Genomic DNA, 7,736 nt, shown 5'->3' on the forward strand with positions numbered 1-7,736 from the left:
GAATATATTCTTGTTAAATGAATAAAGAAAGAAATCAATAAAAGAGAGAGAAAAAATTTATATACTTCTATATACATATTTATATAAATATGTATTAGAGAAAAATGTAGGTAGATAGAATAAAGTTCTCTGTGTTTAAAAAATAAATAAATAAAACAGATTGTCGCGGCACTACCGCTGATACGGCGGTATTGCCGTGGGAGGCCGTAATGGCTACGGTTATAATCCGTAGCCACAAAGTGTGCACAGAACATAAACCTGTTCGTACGGACATCGAATTTAAGGACAAAAATACCCCTACTTCTTAAAGGAGACTGGTGGCAGCCCTCTATGGCTACGGATTATAACCATAGCCATTACGGCCTGCCGAGGTAGTATCACCGAACCGATGGTAGTGCTGCGGTAGTCGTGCAGTCTGTGGACTGTTTATGGCTACAGATTATAACTGTAGCCATTCAGCCTGCCGCGGCAGTACCGCCGTATCATCGGTAGTGCCAGCCAGTCTGTTTCTTTTTTTTTTTAATTTTTTTATTTTAACACTGAGAACTTTATTTTACCTACCTACATTTTTCTCTAATACATATTTATATAAGCATATAAAAAAAAATTCTCTCTTTTTATAATTTCTTTCTTTATTCATTTAACAAGAATATGTTCTAAACTAAAATTAGTTACTTGACATACCATATATGATTTTGGGGTAGGAGAAGCAACTTTAGCCAACTAACCTAATTATTTTCCAAGATTTCATCAGGTTGATGGTCGAAAATCTATTTCATTTACTTCGCAGTCAATTTTAATCAGTTTGCGGTCAATTTCAATCAAATTTCGATGGCTTGGATTGTCACGCAGCTATGCTGTGTACGGTGGAAGAATTCCCATCATTGTTTAGTCAGTGTTGCACTAAAAAAGAAGAGAAAATGGGCTTTATTATTACACATTGTCAGCATGGTGATTCATATGCAGGTGTAACAATTATATATGACACAAGCAAATAGTAAAACTATGTTTGCAAAAATGACGATTCATATGCGGGGAAAACTAGAAATTGAGAGGGGCAAACTAGAAATTGAGTGGGGCAAATGTGAAATTCAGCGGGGGAAACTAAAAATTGAGCGGGGTAGACATGAAATTCAGCAAGGGAAACTGACAATTAAGCGAGGCAAACATCAAATTGGAGAGGCAAACTGGAAATTGAGCAGGGTAAACATAAAATTGAGCGGGGCAAACTAGAAATTGAGCGGGGCAAACACGAACTTGAGTGGGGCAAACAAGAAATTCAGTAGGGCAAACATGAAATTGAGCGGGGCAAACTTGAAATTTAGCAGGGCAAACATGAAATTGAGTACGACAAACATGAAATTCAGCGGGAGAAATTGGAAATTGAGCGAGGCCAACATGAAATTCAGTGGGGCAAACTAGCAATTGAGCGAGGCAAACATAAAATTCAGCATGGCAAATAGGAAATTGAGCGGGGCAAACTAGAAATTGAGTGGGGCAAACATGAAATTGAGCGGGGCAAACTGGAAATTAAGCGGGGCAAACATGAAATTGAGCAAGCAAACTTGAATTTCAGCGGGACGAACATCGAGAGATCGTTCAATATTATCGAGCATTGCTCGATATATCAAGATTTGAACGTCAATATTATCGGGACATACTCGATATATCGAGAAATTATTGAAATTTCAGTGTTGGCTGCTGAACATTTCAATGGCAGAGTCGATATTATCGAGCAACGCTTGATATATCGAAGATTGAATCTCGATATTATCGAGACACTCTCGATATATGTTGATACTTGTATCTTAAACTAAGCTTACCGAGCTAAAGTGATTATGTAACTTTAAGTAAAAAAGTTACTTATAATTGATCTTAAACCCAACGTACCAAGCTTACTTATCTCGAATAAGCTACTTATCTATTACTATAGGTATACAAAGTAACTTATTTCAAGGTATCCAAATAGGCCCTAAAAGCCAAATACCTTACACCAGCACAAGTTAGTGACAAGTAAACATCATTTCAAGCTAGCCTTTGAGAACAGTTCGCTTTGGTTGATGTGTTTTGAACAGTGGTTATTGTGTTTGTCAATCCAATCTCCAATATCTAATGAAAGATAACAATTTCATTAGAAGTGAAAGAAGGGATATGCCAAGCCAAATGAAAAGAATTTACAGTACATAGAAATTGTTTCGTGGGTACCTTAGTGAGCATTCATACTTTTATGATGCAACAAGGATCTATTGCATTAGAGAGGATTAAATACTATCTATATTATCTAAGTAGCTTGAAATTGAGCGAGGGAAAATGAAAATTGAGCGAGCTTAGCATGAGAGGGAGCAAGGAAAACTGAAATTAGAGTGAGCTTAGCATGAGAGGGAGCGAGAAAACTGAAAATTGAGCTAGCCTACCAAGAGATGGACCAGTAAGATAACCCAATATAGTTTTAATTAACCCTTTCGCAATCAACCCATCCCTCGGATCAACCCTCCCAAGGCTATCGTGATTAGAGAAAGAACTCAGATTGAAATGCACAGACTTGGAAATTTGTTGCACTCCAAGATTACTATAAACCTCATACAATTTACTTGAATTAATGGTCTGTAAGCTGGACTGCGAGTACCAAACAAATAGAATACCATCTTCGCTAGCTTTCATAAACATTTTCCTCAGCTGTAGGTCATCTGGTATAAAGAGCTTATCCTTCTCTACTAACCAAATTCCATCGCCAGAGGCAGTTTAGGAGGGCAGCCTGGTTATTTGCTCTTTAAGAATCTCTTCAGTTTTGGGGTTCCAATTTTCAAGTACGTGAGTCTAAAAGGAGCAACACTTCGCCAAACTCACTTCATAAGACTAAGCAGCAAGAAAGAACCACAGAATTTAACAAATGGTAACTGCAGGATCAATCATATACTGAAGTATTGAAATTCAACTCAATTGAAGTGCTGGATTTCACACCAATGGATTGCACATCATATACCAAAAGGGACATTGTCACTAGTCAAAATGGAAATTGAAACATGTGTGGTTACAATACTTGCCAATGTGAAAACTACAACATAGTTAAAGATGAAATTTGTCATTACATGCCAAAATGGAAAGCAAATCCTATCTACTCTATTATCAAGTTAGTAACTGTCATCGGTACTAACTACTGGTCATCCGAGTTGGGTGAAGGAGGGGGCACTCCCTCCTTCTGGAGACAACATAATATCGCTTTGATGTTGTGACTCATCTTCTTAAACTTTCTTTCCAAAACTGAAATTGAGCAGGGCTAACATGAACTTCAGCGGGGCAAGTTAGAAATTGAACGAGGTAAACTAGAAATGGAGCAAGGGAAGCATGAAAATTGAGCGAGGCAAACATGAACTTGGGCGAGAGAAACTAGAAATTGAGCAGGGCAAACTTGAAATTGAGCGGGGCAAACATGAAATTCTACAGGGCAAACATGAAATTGAGCGGGGCAATCTGAATATTGAGTTGGTCAAACATGAAATTGAGCGGGACAAACTGAATATTGAGTTGGTCAAACATGAAATTGAGCGGGGCAAACTAGAAAATCGACGGGGCAAACATAAAATTGAGTGAGGCAAACTAGAAAATCAGCGGGACAAACTTGAAATTGAGCAGGGCAAACCTGAAATTCAGCAGGGCAAACATGAAATTGAGCGGGGTAAACTGAATATTGAGTGGGGTAAACATGAAATTCAACGGGGCATACTTGAATTTCATCGAGGCAAACATGAAATTGAGTGAGGCAAACTAGAAAATCAGCGAGACAAATTAGAAAATCAGCGGGGCAAACTTGAAATTGAGTGGGGCAAACATGAAATTCAGTGGAGCAAGCCTGAAATTGAGTGAGACAAACTAAATATTGAGCGGGGCAAACATGAAATTGAGCAGGGCAAACTTGAATTTCAGCGAGGCAAACATGAAATTGAGCAGGGCAAACTAGAAAATCAATGGGGCAAACTTGAAATTCAGCGGGGCAAACATGAAATTCAGCAGGGCATACTTGAAATTCAGCGGGGCAAACTTGAAATTCAGCGGGGCAAACTAGACAATCAGCGGGGCAAACATGAAATCGAGCAGGGCAAACTAGAAAATCAGCAGGGCAAATTTGAAATTGAGCAGGACAAACATGAAATTCAATGGGGGCAAACCTAACAGATAATTTTATGACTTGAGCCCAAAAATCTAAACGTATCCAATGTTTAAATGGACCACACCACATGAAAATTTTGAATTGAACTTCTACCGATGATCATTTCTTAGGGGCCACAGAAGTTTTGGATCAAGCTTATAATTGTGTTTTCTATTAATCCATGTTTGTATGATCTTATGAACAGGTTTAATTATGTTATGCAGATCATCAGCTTCATCCAAAGTTTTTTTTTTTTACATAGGCACCCAACATACACAGACCCATGCACCCACTCACGCCATATATAGTGGGATTTCACCACCTATGTGTATGGAACCCAAGACCTCGTGTTGAAACTCCTAATGGCGTGTTTGGCCAGGCGGATTGGAAGGGATTGAATGGTATTAGGGTGGATGGTATTACTTTCAAGGTAATGATGACTGCATCATTAGATTGGTGCAAGATCCATGGGATTGCTATATCCCGGGATTAGATCACCGAGTCTGTTTGGCATGCCTATCCAATCCCGGGATTGCACCTTCCAATCTGTCGAACCAAACACGTCCAAGGAAAAATTAAATGGGATTAGGGTGGATTAGATGGATTTTAAGGTAATGATGGTGATGTCAGTGGATTACCGGCAATCCCATAGGATTGCTATATCCCGGGATCAGAATCCTGAGTCTGTTTAGCATGCTCGACCAATCCCAGGATTTACCTTTGAATCCCTTCCAATCCTTTCCAATCAGCCTGGCCAAACAGGCCCTTAAAGAAGCGGGCCCCATAGTGATGTTTTGTCTTTCTTATTGGAAAAACGGATTGAGGAGAGGGGGTGAAAGAGCCGAAACGCACTAGTAGAAGGGGGTGAAAGCAACGCAGTGAAAGGAGGGGGATTTTTGTCCTCAAATTCGCTGTCCGTACGAACAGTTCTAAGTTCGTATGTTAAGTTTGTTTTGCTTCATGAATATCCAATGGATAATAGGTGGGGTCCACAGTCATAAATTTCTAGAGAAACTTTGCTACTCTGGAATAGCGTGATGGTTGATGAGCAGACAATGGTTTACTGCACATATGGCATACAAGTAATTCAACCTATCCAACTTGTGGGTCTCAATTTTGATGGTTAGTAAACTGAAAATTAGAAAGATCTGATTCAAATGGTTGGTGATCAATGGTGGACGTTGAAGGGACGGTCTACAAATTAAACCCTATTAAATTGGAGGTTAGGTTCATTCAATTAATTTGAATTTTGGAAAATGAACTATTTCCATTGGTTCCCGCGATTTGCACGGTTTATTTTGAATTAGTAAGGATCACATGTATGATTGCTGGGAGAATCTGAGCATCATCTATCATGCTCTGCGAGAGTATTAAACGAATCCCCATTTAGGTATGGATGCTCGTAATTAGATCTAGAGTAACCTTCTTCGACCAATGGGCGGAATGGAATAGCCTGTGTTTGATGAAATAATCACTTGAAGAGGCTTCCAACTTACAGAGGATGTGATTGGATAAACAGCAAACACGTGATGGGGCCTAATCTGTTGAGATTTGCTAATTCTACACGTCGGTGTGCCCATCCATATGCGGGCACACATGCTCAATATTTGAGCTTTAAATCAGGTGAGCTAGACCATTTAGATTAAGACATATCACATGTCAGGTGGTCCACATCATACAAAATAAATGGACGGTCAGACAATGTTTTACCCGTCAGTTTATTTTATACATTGTGGCCCACCTGGGGAATCAAACGGCCCCGGAGTTTTAAGTCAGAAGATCTAACTATTTCCAACCAGATGAAAAGCTCAGATCTCTCACAGTCTTTCATATTGCCACGTGTCTGGCGTGTGGGTGGCCACGCGTATTGATTAGTCCAAAGGAGTTCATTTGCCTATGTGGCGACCTAGGATCCTGACTATGGGGCCACCCAACGGAGCACACAGGCAGAGATGCCACAGTAATCAGTTCAGCAAAAGTTTATGAAGATGGACCAGTTGCGTAGACTTCACAAGATGCACGGTTCTGATCATTGGGCTTGTTGTCTGTATGTCTTCAATCTGCTCATAAAATATGGAAGTTTGATCCATCGAATGGGTTGTTTGATTGATTGAGTGAACTTTGGACAAAATGGATTGATCTTTAGACAGTTTTAGACAAATTCAATGGATCGATTATGGAGGGTTAGGTGATTAATAAAATTCAAAAAATTCATATAAATTCTTTGGACACTTTTGAGAATGCATGATTAATTGAACATGGTAGGCTTGAGATGTTGATTGATCAATACTTAGATTGATGGCGCGCACATTTTTATATAACTGCTCGAATACATACATATATATATATATATATGGGTGTAATTATGAGATTAGGGTAAGAACAAGGAAAGTTAAATCGATTTTAAGGTTTAGAATGGAGAAAACAAGGGTTTTCACATATGTTATGTAAGTGATTCCATCTCTTGTATTTTTATTTTTATAGTGAATTTCGTTTGTCATTTTATACCGTGGTATTTTCTTGCAAGGATTTTTCATGTAAAATCGTGTGTTCTTATACATGTTTTGTTTGTATTTGTTTCTCGTTGTGTGATTCGAATTTAGAAGTTTGCTTCCGCGGTTCCCCAACAAATGGTATCAGAGTTATATAATGTAATTTGAATTTGAATCTGTAACATGACAATGAAATGATCTAATATGAGTATGAGTCAAAATAGTTTACCAGGAAAAATAACCTTGAACCATGGAAGGTGAAGATGGGAGGCGTTCTAGTTTAACAATGATTGCAATGGACACTTCTTATTATAATGAAGCGTCCTGTGACTATGAACTATGAAGAGTAGTAAGAACTGAATGAGAGGGTGAAAACCTCGATCTAATTATGTTTTGTGGATGACGTCCTTTATAATGTCTCTGATCAGAAGACCACCGCAGGGCTTTGGACGAAGTTAAAAAGCTTGTACATAACAAAATCTCTATTAAATCGTATGTATCTAAAAAAATAATTCTATAATATAAAGATAACAGAATAGTCTAATCTTAATAAACACATCAATGCGTTCAATCAGTTACTTTGCAGGTTGACAAGTGTGGATGTACAGATGGATGAAGAAAACTAACCCCTAATTATGTTGAATTCTATTATAAAGTCGTACAAGAGTCTTGTATACACTGTGCCACGGTAGGGAGACCATTGATGTAGAAACTATTATCTCAGTCATTCATTTGAAGCAATTGAGAAAGAATGAGAGTGGCGGAGGTTCCTCTACGGATGCGTTGGTAGCTAGAGAAATAAATTCTAAGCAGAAGAATGGAAATTGGTGATTTAGGTCCAAGTTTAAGAGCAAATGGAAAATGAAGTACTAGAATTATGGAAGAATGGGGCATATGAAGAAGGATTGTCAAAATCCTAAAGCCCAAAAAGTAGAGAAATCAGAAGATTCATTGAAGGAGGGCAACACAACAAAATCAAGTGAGGAGGCGGTTGGTTGTGATGTTGTGACTGCATCCAAATACAAGTATCTCAGCAACGAGTGACTTTTGCATTCTGGGGCTTCATACTACATGACCTCTTATTGGAGTTGGTTCAT

This window comes from Magnolia sinica, chromosome 7, assembly GCF_029962835.1.
Source record: "Magnolia sinica isolate HGM2019 chromosome 7, MsV1, whole genome shotgun sequence".
Taxonomy (NCBI): domain Eukaryota; kingdom Viridiplantae; phylum Streptophyta; class Magnoliopsida; order Magnoliales; family Magnoliaceae; genus Magnolia; species Magnolia sinica.